Source organism: Puma concolor, chromosome B3 (genome assembly GCF_028749965.1).
Source record: "Puma concolor isolate L17-30 chromosome B3, mPumCon1.1.hap2, whole genome shotgun sequence".
Classification (NCBI taxonomy): Eukaryota; Metazoa; Chordata; class Mammalia; order Carnivora; family Felidae; genus Puma; species Puma concolor.
In genome coordinates, this window is record NC_141672.1 from 64,454,260 (window position 1) to 64,465,469 (window position 11,210).

An 11,210-nucleotide genomic window follows, 5' to 3' on the forward strand; every position below is an offset into this window, starting at 1 on the left:
GAAATCCTGATATAAAAGCAAACACAATCCACACACACACAAACGTGTACACATACATGCATTCATGCAAAAGGACTAACGGGACCAAAATCCTGGATGCACTAAGGTCCAAACCCCAAACTGTAAGTAGAATAATAGTGTTTAGAGGGCTATAGGCCAAAGGACATTTACTCATTTTATATACGTATAAAACTTACATAGCACTATTCTTAAATGTGTACAAACATAGTTGTTAAAATGAACAGTTCTGGGGCGCCTGGATGGCGCAGTCGGTTAAGCGTCCGACTTCAGCCAGGTCACGATCTCGCGGTCCGTGAGCTCGAGCCCCGCGTCGGGCTCTGGGCTGATGGCTCGGAGCCTGGAGCCTGTTTCCGATTCTGTGTCTCCCTCTTTCTCTGCCCCTCCCCCGTTCATGCTCTGTCTCTCTCTGTCCCAAAAATAAATAAACGTTGAAAAAAATAAAATGAACAGTTCTTCGCATTCATTGATTCACATATCCTCAAAGCTTCTCAGTAACTTTCCTTAACTGACTTGGCCCATTTTGTGAAAGGATATAAAGAACTCTGACTAAAGTTTAAGAGCAGTTCAAATGCATGAAACTGGAATTTAGTTATTCTCTTCATTCCATTGCTTAGGTCATGGAAAACTGTCCCTTGAGCTTCAAACTACTGTTGCTCTCCAGAGACAATAAACACCACACATCTGTAGAAAAGTGGATGTACTAAATAAAGTGAGTAAAAATCTGTATATATATTATTTTGCTCTGTTCCTTTCCTATAGGTGATCTAAAAGGAAATATTTTCATATATATACATTTACAGAACTCCCCCTGTCCCAAGTACGGGGAGCAGGGTGCAGGGGGAGGGATACAAAGACAAATAGCACAAGGTTTCTGTGCTTAGGGAGTTCGTGTGGGTTTTTTTTGTTTGTTTCAAGTTTTTATTTAAATTCCAGTTAGTTAACATACAGTGTAACATTAGTTTCAGGAGTAGAATTTAGTGATTCATCGCTTACCTATAACACCCAGTGCTCATCATAACATGTGCCCTCCTTAATCCCCATCACTCATTTAGCCCTTCCCCCCACCCACATCCCCTCCAACAACCCTTAGTTGTTCTCTATAGTTAAGAGTCTGTTGGGGCACCTGGGTGGCACAGTCGGTTAAGCGTCCGACTTCAGCCAGGTCACGATCTCGCGGTCCGTGAGTTCAAGCCCCGCGTCGGGCTCTGGGCTGATGGCTCAGAGCCTGGAGCCTGTTTCCGATTCTGTGTCTCCCTCTCTCTCTGCCCCTCCCCCGTTCATGCTCTGTCTCTCTCTGTCCCAGAAATAAATAAACGTTGAAAAAAAATTTTTTTTTAAAAAAATTTAAAAAAAAATTAAAAAAAAGAGTCTGTTTTATGGTCTGTCCCTCTCTTTTTTCCCCCCATGTTCATCTGTTTTGCTTTTAAATTCCACATATGAGTGAAATCATATGGTATTTGTCTTTCTCTGACTGACTTATTTTGCTTAGCATAATAGTCTCTGGCTCCATCCACATCATTGCAAATGGCAAGATTTCATTCTTTTTGATGGCTTCATAATATGCCATTGCATATATGTACCACATCTTCTTTGTCCACTCATCATTCGATGGCTCTTTCTATAATTTAGCTATTGTTGATAGTGCTGCTATAAACATCTGGGTGCATGTATTACTTTGAATCAGTATTTTTGTATCCTTTAGGTAAATACCTAGTAGTGCAATTGCTGGGCCCTAGGGTAGTTCTATTTTTAACTTTTGGAAGAACCTCCATACTATTTTCCAGAGTTAGGGAGTTTATGTTCTAATGAACACATCTACCTACCTTATAAGGGAATAAATAGTCTTTGCATTTTTTAATTGAAATATAGTTGACATGCAATATTATATTAGTTTCAGGTGTACAACATAATGATTCAACAAGTCTATACATTACTCAGTGCTCACCACAATTATTCACCATCCCTGTCACCATACAGTGTTACAACAATATAGTTGACTATATTCCCTATGCCATACTTTTCATCCCCATGACTTATTTATTTTATAACTGGAATTTTGTACCTCTGATCCCCTTCACCTATTTCTCCATCCCCTCACTACCCCTCCGCTCTGGTAACCACCAGTTTGTTCTCCGTACTTATGAGCTTGTTGCTGTTTTTGTTTTTTAGATTCCACATACAAGTGAAATCATATGATATTTGTCTTTTTCTGTCTGACTTATTTCACCTCCAAGATCTATCCATGTTGTTGTGAATGGCAAGATATCATTGTTTTTCTATGAATGAGCAATATTCCATTGTATATATTTATCACATCTTCTTTATCCATTCATCTATGATGGATACTTAGGTTACTTCCATATTGAGGCTATTATAAATAACAATTTGGGGTGCCTGGGTGGCTCAGTCGGTTGAGCGTCCGACTTCGGCTCAGGTCATGATCTCACGGTCCGTGAGTTTGAGCCCCGCGTCAGGCTCTGTGCTGACAGCTCAGAGCCTGGAGCCTGCTTCAGATTCTGTGTCTCCCTCTCTCTCTCTGCCCCTCCCTTGCTTATGCTCTCTCTCTCTGTCAAGAATAAATAAAACATTTAAAAAAAAAAAAAAACAAAAGTAAGTAAGTAAATAAATAAATAAATAACATAATTTATGCAATAAACCTAGGAGTGCATATATCTTTTCTAAATAATGGTACTATTTTCTTTAGGTAAATACCTAGAAGTGGAATTACTGGGTATTATGGTATTTCTATTTTACATTTTGTGAGGAAACTCCATACTATTTTCCATAGTGACTGCACCAATTAACATACCCACCAATAGTGCATGAGAGCTCCCTTTTCTCTACATCTTCACCAACACTTGTTATTTCTTGTCTTTTTGATACTAGCCATTCTGACTGGTGTGAGGTGATATCTCATTGTGGTTTTGATTTGGATTTCCCTGTAATGAGTGATATTGAGCAAATTTTCATGTGTCTGTTTGCCATCTGTATGTCTTCTTCAGAGAAATGTCCATTCAGGTCTCCTCTGCCCATTTTTAATCAGATTATTTGGGGTTTTTTTGGTGTTGGGTTATATGAGTTCTTTATATATTTTGGATATTAACCCCTTAGATGATATATACTTTGCAAATATCTTCTCCCTTTCTGTAGATTGTATCATTTTGTTGATGGTTTCCTTCATTCTGCAAAAATCTCTTACCTTGATGTGGTCCCACCTGTTTATTTTTATTTTTTTTGTTTTTGTTTCCTTTGCTTGAGGAAACATCCAGAAAAAATATTGCCAGGGCTGATGTCCAAGAGATTACCACCTATGTTTTCTTTTAGGGGTTTTATGGTTTCAGGTCTTACATTTAGGTCTTTAATCCGTTTTGAGTTTATTTTTCTGTATGGTATAAGAAAGTGGTCTAGTTTTATTCTTTTGCATGTAGTTGTTCAATTTCCCCAGCACCATTTATTGAAGAGACAATCTTTTCCCCCATTTTATATTCTTGCCTCCTTTGTCATAGATTAATTGATTGTATAAGCATGGATTTCTTGCTCTATTCTGTTCCATTGATCTATATTTCTATTTTTGTGCCAATACCATACTGTTTTGAATATGATAGCTTTGCATTTTAATTTATTTTTAATTTGTTTTTGTTTTTTATTTTTGAGAGAGAGAGTGCAAGAGCATGAGCAGAAGAGAGGGGCAGAGGGAGAGAGAATCTCAAGCAGACTCCAAGCTCAGCACAGATCCTGACATGGGCCTCAGTCCCACAACCCTGGGATCATGACCTGAGCCAAAATCAAAAGTCAAATGCTCAACCAACTGAGCCACCCAGGAGCCCTTATATATTTTTTTCTTTTTCTTTTTTTTCCCCTGTATTTTAATTTAAAACATAATGCTGTAAGTGCTAGAGTTATTTAAATTTTTTCTTGTTGAAATATGAGATGTTATAAACTAAGAAAAAAAACTTGAAAAATCTGACCAAATGCAGAGACATCCAGATGCCTAAAGAAAGGATTTTTTATATATTTTTATATTTTTCATAGAGGATAATTATTAGAAATGTCTATGGCATCTCAACACATCAAGTGTCTTCCTCTGTATGCATTTCATTAACACTTGTTATTAGGATTGAAGGTGCTAGAGAGAAAGTTTGCTAATATAGACAAAATGAAACCAATAATTTGGAAGGGATTATTACAATTATTATCCTATCAAGTTTTAATCATTTAATATCAACTGGAAGTCTACCATGGGCAAGTTTTCCAAAGAGGAGAACCATTTCCAAAAATCATTCTCATTATTGACATTAAAAGGCACTTTTAAATTAATCTGTGTTCAATATTTATATTTTCCTATATTATGGAAACAGACTATACCCTCCACAAAGGCTCGAGGGCACCAATACAAAACCAGGTGTGTACCTAATTGTAATTATCACGCTAAAAGTCTTTTACTGTGTTATTTATTAAAGATAATCAAATTTATAGATTTTGCTTCTGTTGACATATCTTCTTAATCAATAGCATAAGTAAAATCTATTCACATATAAAAATAAATCGTTTTAGTTTGGTAAAGTGATAAACTGTGATAAAAACCTATTCACTGTTGGTTGTGTTGGTTGGACATATTTTACCTTGTATATTGATGTCTGTTGCCAATGTGTATTCGATCAAAGTCTGTGCTTCAGAACAAAAAGCTTCCTATTGCTCCTCTAGTCACTTTCAACTTTGTAGACTCATCAGGAAGCTCTTAAGTAAATAAGCATTTAAATTGAAAGCAATGAAATTGTATTTTGTATTACCTGATACAGCTTCCACATATCCCACCTGCTCCATTCCTCTCATGTGCTGAACCCACTCTTTGTGTCCCTTACTATCAGTATCTGAGGAGTTGAACCTGCCACACAAACCAGCCCAGAACAAGACCATCTCCAGATGAGGCTGTCCCCTGCTGTACCTCATTGAAGTGATTGATAGTTGAAGAATTGTAAGGAAGAAGAGAGTGGTCAAAAGACCATAAAGACAGAGCAACATGATTTTCAGCAAGGGAAGAAAGGTAGATTCTGCATACTGTATTCTGACAAATTTAACATTAGTACCAGGAAAAAGTTGAGAATGGGTTTCCATAAATGATTTGAGTGCACTTACAGGATAGGACAGGGATCATTTGGAGCCAGCATGCGTTTACTGAAAGCAGGGTAAACCACACTAACTTTATTTCTTTTTCAGATAATATTGGTAGATTAGTGGTAAAGGAGAATGCTATATGAAGAGTATAGAACATTGAACTCTTTGTAGACATGATGAAAAACTATGGATCAGATTATAATGCAGTTAGATCTTGCCTGAAGACTTTGGCTCCAAAAAGCAGATAAATGTTTTCTTGGACAAGTCCTTCATTTATGCTGTAGGGATCGGTCATGGTCTCTACTGCACTTCACATTTAATTAATGGTGTGATAGAAACTCACATGTATTTGGTTTGAATAGATCATATGTAGTTAAGAGTTACTAATTTGTTCATTGACACTAAAAAGTTATTTGAGGGGCGCCTGGGTGGCGCAGTCGGTTGAGCGTCTGACTTCAGCCAGGTCACGATCTCGCGGTCCGTGAGTTCGAGCCCCGCGTCTGGCTCTGGGCTGATGGCTCAGAGCCTGGAGCCTGTTTCCGATTCTGTGTCTCCCTCTCTCTCTGCCCCTCCCCCGTTCATGCTCTGTCTCTCTCTGTCCCAAAAATAAATAAATGTTGAAAAAAAAAATTTAAAAAAAAAAAAAAAGTTATTTGATAAACCATTGTAAATGCCAGCATTTCTGTTAAAAATTGACTCTACAAGTATAGTTCAGGTAAACAGGTCCTTCAGCAGTATCTGAAGCAGTATCTAGAAGGACAAGAATCTTAGTAAACTACAACCTTGGGCTTTATTAATGAAAATTCAGTGTGTAGAACCAGAGAGACATTGGCCCCGTCTATTCTTGTTTGGTCAGACAACATCATATTTTCAAAACAGCATTGAGGGGTGCGCCTGGGTGGCTCAGTCGGTTACGCATCTGACTCTTGATTTGAGCTCAGGTCATGATCTCGCAGTTTGTGCAGTCAAGCTTCGTGTTGGGCTCTGTGCTGACAGTGTGGAGTTTGGGATTCTCTCTCTCCCTCTCTCTCTGTCCCACCCCTACTTACACGCTGTCTTTCTCAAAATAAATAAATAAAAATTGTAAAAAAGCATTGCTAAACCAAAAGTATCAAAGGAGGCCAACCAGGGTAATAGGAATTTGAACCTATGTCTTATGAAACCGCTGAAGATATGGTTTTGTCAAGGGGAGAGGGATCAATATATTTTCAGATATCTGAAAGAGAGTTATGTGGCAGATATTAAACTTGGTATTTGTGACTTTAAAGAACAAAGCCAGGATCAATATATAGAAACTACATGTAAACAAAGCTTAGCTCAATATGAGAACTTTCTAGCCATTGGAGTTGTAGGCTACTTTGGGAGGGTGTGGTAGAGAGAATAATGGTATCCACATCTTCAACCCTGAAACCCCTGAATATGTTGCTGTATATGCCAAAAGGCCATCTACTTTGTAGATGTGATTAATTTAAGAATCTTAATTTAAGGAGATTACCTGATAAGCCTATTGTAATAACAGTGGTTTTTAAAAGAAGAGAAAAAAAGAGAGAGAGAGAGAAAGGAATAAATAAATAAAAGATAGAAGAGAGAGGGGCGCCTGGGTGGCTCAGTTGGTTAAGCGTCCAACTCTTGATTTCGGCTCAGGTCATGATCTCATGGTTCACAGGATCAAGCCCTGGGTTGGGCTCTGCGCAGACAATGCAGAGCCTGCTTGGGATTCTCTCTCCCTCTCTCTCTGCCCCTCCCCCATTTGCTCTCTCTCTCTCATGCACGCACTCTCTCTCAAAATAAACAAACATTAAAAAAAGAGAAATTCTGTAAAAATAAAAAAATTTAAAATGGAAGAGGGAAGAGAATCAAAGAAGGAGTAGTGATGATGGAAGCAGAGGGCCAGGGTGAAAAGGAGATATGAAAATGTTATGTTGCTGGCATTGAAGATGAAGGAAGGGGCCATAAGTCAAGGAATGCAGGGAACTTCCAGAACCCAGAAAGACAAGGAAACAGATGCTACTAGTCTCTGGAAGGAATTCGGTCCTGTCAACGCCTTGATTTGGGCCTACTGAAACTCATTTTGGACATTTGACCTCCAGGATTGTAAGATTATATTTTTGTGTTATTAAACCACTAAATTTGTGGTAACTTGTTTCAGTGATAAGGGGAAACTATGTAGGGAGTTAATAAATTTCCATTATCACAAGTATAGTAGTAAAGTAGGATGATTTTATTCTGGGGAGTTGAGATTTTTGTAAAGGATTGGACTAGAATGATCTACATAGTCTTTTCCACCTGGACTGAGCCCTCTTTTTTCATTTTTTGATTATTTTTCCTTGGAGGTCTTAACCTCATAACTTCAGCTGTAACCTCTCTATTAACAATAGACAAATTCATAGCCCTAATTTCTCTTGAGTTCTAATTACACATATCTCATTAGTTGACATATTCATTTGGACATCCTGGAATCCCTTTACATCGAATATGCCTCCAGGGAGGAACAATGCTGGGATTGAGAGTTTAGAATACAGAGAGGTAAATATGGTCTTTCCTCGAAGGAGGGAAAATAAGACCAACTTCTCTTCTATAAGTGAGCAAATCCAAAATTGAGAAAAATCAGCCATGAAGAATTCTGATGACAAAATGTCAAGAGCTTTTGTGCAGCAAACTAGAGGTTTTTTAACCTAAAGGAGATAAAGATGTTTTGCCTTAAGTTGTACTTAAGTTTTTTCTTAAATGTTATGCTCTTAACAAGAAAAATTAGACTAAATAATATCTGGACCTGATCTGCATGTCGTCAACCATCTCTCTCAAGACTAGGCTGAGCCCAGTAAAATGGCAAAATGATAAACATGAGTTCAAATGGCAAAGAGCCATAGACTGTAATGGTTTAGAGTGCAGACTCTGGAGTCAGACTGTATGGATTGAGTCACAGCTGTAATAGTTGAGCTATACTCAATATTGGACAAGTAACTTTGGACAAGCTAGTTAACTTCACCTTGGTTTCTTCTTCTATAAAATGCAGATAGGTTGCCTACTCCATAGAGGTGGTATGCAAATTAAAAAATACAAGCAAAGCGCTTAGAATACTTGGAACATAGCAAATGGTCAATAAATATCTTTTTTTTTTTTTAAGAAGGTAACCATGGACACTCTTGACCATCAACCCAAAGGGAGATTCTAGTTTCCAAGTGGGATTTTTTTGCATACAAGATTTAATCCAAGGATACACTGACTTTTCCCATTGCAGCCTGACTCTGTCTAGTCCCTAATTTATGCCCTGGTAAGACATCTTTTTTGGTTTCCTAATTCCTCGATCATTTTGGTCCTGACTTGATGTCAACATTCTCCCTGACATCCTAATGACTAATTTGAAACACACCACAACTCCTTTCTAGTTCCTACCCTACCTGCTCCACATGGGCAACTAGACCCACCTGTTCTTCAGGGCTTTCAGGAATGCACCATTCCGGCAGCCCTCTACTGCCTTCACCTTTCACCCCTCCTAATAAGTGCAACATTCCAGCTCTGACTTCAGTTCCAAAAGAACCTTTGGTGGTTTGGGCAAGGTATTATTAAAAAAGAGTTGAAATTGACTGAGGTAGGGGTTTTGTGTATGAGTGCTTATGCTTCCCTAAATCTTATTGAATATGATGTCCAGAATATCTCATTAGTAATTGAAGAGGTCATACTTGAAGACTATTATTCTTTTTTTTTAAATGAGCAGCAGGCAAAAGTTTATTGGAGTATAAGATCAGAAAGTAAGAATAGTATGAAAGCTCTCTTTACAGAGAGGAGGCATTTGAAAGTGAATGCCCCTATTCTTTTTTTTTATTAAGTTTTTATTTTTTTATTATTATTTTTTTAATTTTTTTTAACGTTTATTTATTTTTGAGACAGAGAGAGACAGAGCATGAACGGGGGAGGGTCAGAGAGAGGGAGACACAGAATCTGAAACAGGCTCCAGGCTCTGAGCTGTCAGCACAGAGCCTGACACGGGGCTCGAACTCATGAACTGCTAAATTATGACCTGAGCCAAAGTCAGATGCTTAACCGACTGAGCCACCCAGACACCCCCTTTTCATTAAATTTTTAATTTTAATTACAGTGCAGCTAACATACAGTGTTATATTAATTTCAGGTGTACAATACAGTGACTCAACAATTCTGTACATTACTCAGTGCTCATCATGATAAGTGTACTCTTGGCCACTTTATTTCTCCCAGCCGCCACCACCGCCCCTCTGGTAATCATCAGTTTGTTCTTTATAGTTAAGACTCTGCTTCTTGGTTTGTCTCTCTCCCTCTCTTTTCTTTCCTTTGCTCGTTTGTTTGTTTCTTAAATTCCACATATGAGTGAAATCATATGGCATTTATCTCTCTCTCACTTATTTTGCTTAGCATTATATTCTCTAGTTCCATGCATGTTGTTGCAAATGGCAAGATTTCATTCTTTTCTATGGCTGAATAATATTCCATTATATATATTTACCACATCTCTATCCATTCATCTGTTGATGGACACTTGGACTGCTTCCATAATTTGGCTATTGTAAATAATGCTGCAATAAACATAGGGGTGCATATATCCCTTTGGATTAGTGTTTTTGTATTTTGGGAGTGAATACCCAGTAGTGCAGTTACTGGATCATAGGGTAGTTCTATTTTTACCTTTTTGAGGAACCTCCATACTGGCTGCACCAGTTTGCATTCCCACCAACAGTGCAAGAGGATTTCTTTTTCGCCACATCCTTGCCAACACTTGTTGTTTCTTATATTTTTTATTTTAGCCATTCTGACAGGTGTAAGGTAACATCTCATTATAGTTTTGATTTGCATTTCCTTGATGATGAGTGATGCTGAGCATCTTTTCATTTGTCTTTTGGCCATCTGTATGTCTTCTTTGGAAAAATATCTTTTCATGTTAAGACTATTATTCTTTTGTTGTTGTTGTGTTGCAAATGGCAAGATTTCATTCATTTTTTTTAAACTTACATTCAAATTAGTTAGCATATAGTGCAACAATGATTTCAGGAGTAGATTCCTTAGTGCCCCTTACCCATTTAGCCCATCCCCCCTCCCACACTCCCTCCAGCGACCCTCAGTTTGTTCTCCATATTTACGAGTCTCTTCTGTTTTGTCCCCCTCCCTGTTTTTATATTATTTTTGTTTCCCTTCCCTTATGTTCATCTGTTTTGTCTCTTAAAGTCCTCATATGAGTGAAGTCACATGATTTTTGTCTTCCTCTGACTAATTTCACTTAGCATAATACCCTCCAGTTCCATCCACATAGTTGCAAATGGCAAGACTATTATTCTTAATAAATAGATATGGTAGAAAAACTTACAGACTATATTCTCTTATCCAAACCAAAGAATAGACTAAACAATAAGTCCATGCAACCATAAACCAGGGACCACCATCCTCTTGGTAGCATCTGAATTATAAATATAATTTAGGCTCACAGAAAATAATACATTTTCATAAGGTTGGCCTTACCAAAATTACATCCATAACATGACCACAAATAGCCATTTTAAAGTGGTGTCCAGTGACCAATATAATGATGGAGAGAAAAGGAAAGATGTCAGTGTTGACTATAAAGTTAAAAAATAGAAATAAATTGGGGCCCCTGGGTGGCTCCATCAGTTGGGCATAGGACTTCAGCTCACTTCATGATCTTGCAGTCCATGAGTTCGAGCCCCACATCAGGCTCTGCACTCACAGCTCAGAGCCTGGAGCCTGCTTTGGATCCTGTCTCCCTCTCTGCCCCTCCCCTGCTCACACTCTGTCTGTCTCTCTCTCAAAAATAAAATTTAAAAAACATTTAAAAAAAATTTTTTTAATAGAAATAAATGGCCATAGACGGGATGACCTTTTGTACAAGTAGTTTGCAAAACACAAGTTTATTGAAGGATTAACATTTGTATAGCACTAGACAATATACGTTTCATACAGTCTACCTCATTCATTTCTTGTAACAGTATTATAACCTCAATGCTATTATTATTCCTATTTTAAAGATGAAGAAATTAAGGGTGGGAAAATTTAGGTAACTTGCCCCAGGTTAGGTTCACACATTC

At 37.8% G+C, this 11,210-nt stretch overlaps 1 protein-coding gene across 1 annotated transcript in view; it reads left to right on the forward strand.

Annotated features, from left to right (window-relative positions):
• The window catches only part of LOC112855725 (uncharacterized), a 69,154-nt gene extending 68,480 nt beyond the window's left edge, over window positions 1-674 (forward strand). Inside the window, exon 12 of the transcript XR_015252428.1 lies at window positions 636-674. The gene's annotated coding sequence lies outside the window, so the exon portion shown is untranslated. The remainder of the gene's footprint in view (window positions 1-635) is intronic.
• The last annotated feature ends 10,536 nt before the right edge of the window (window positions 675-11,210 follow it).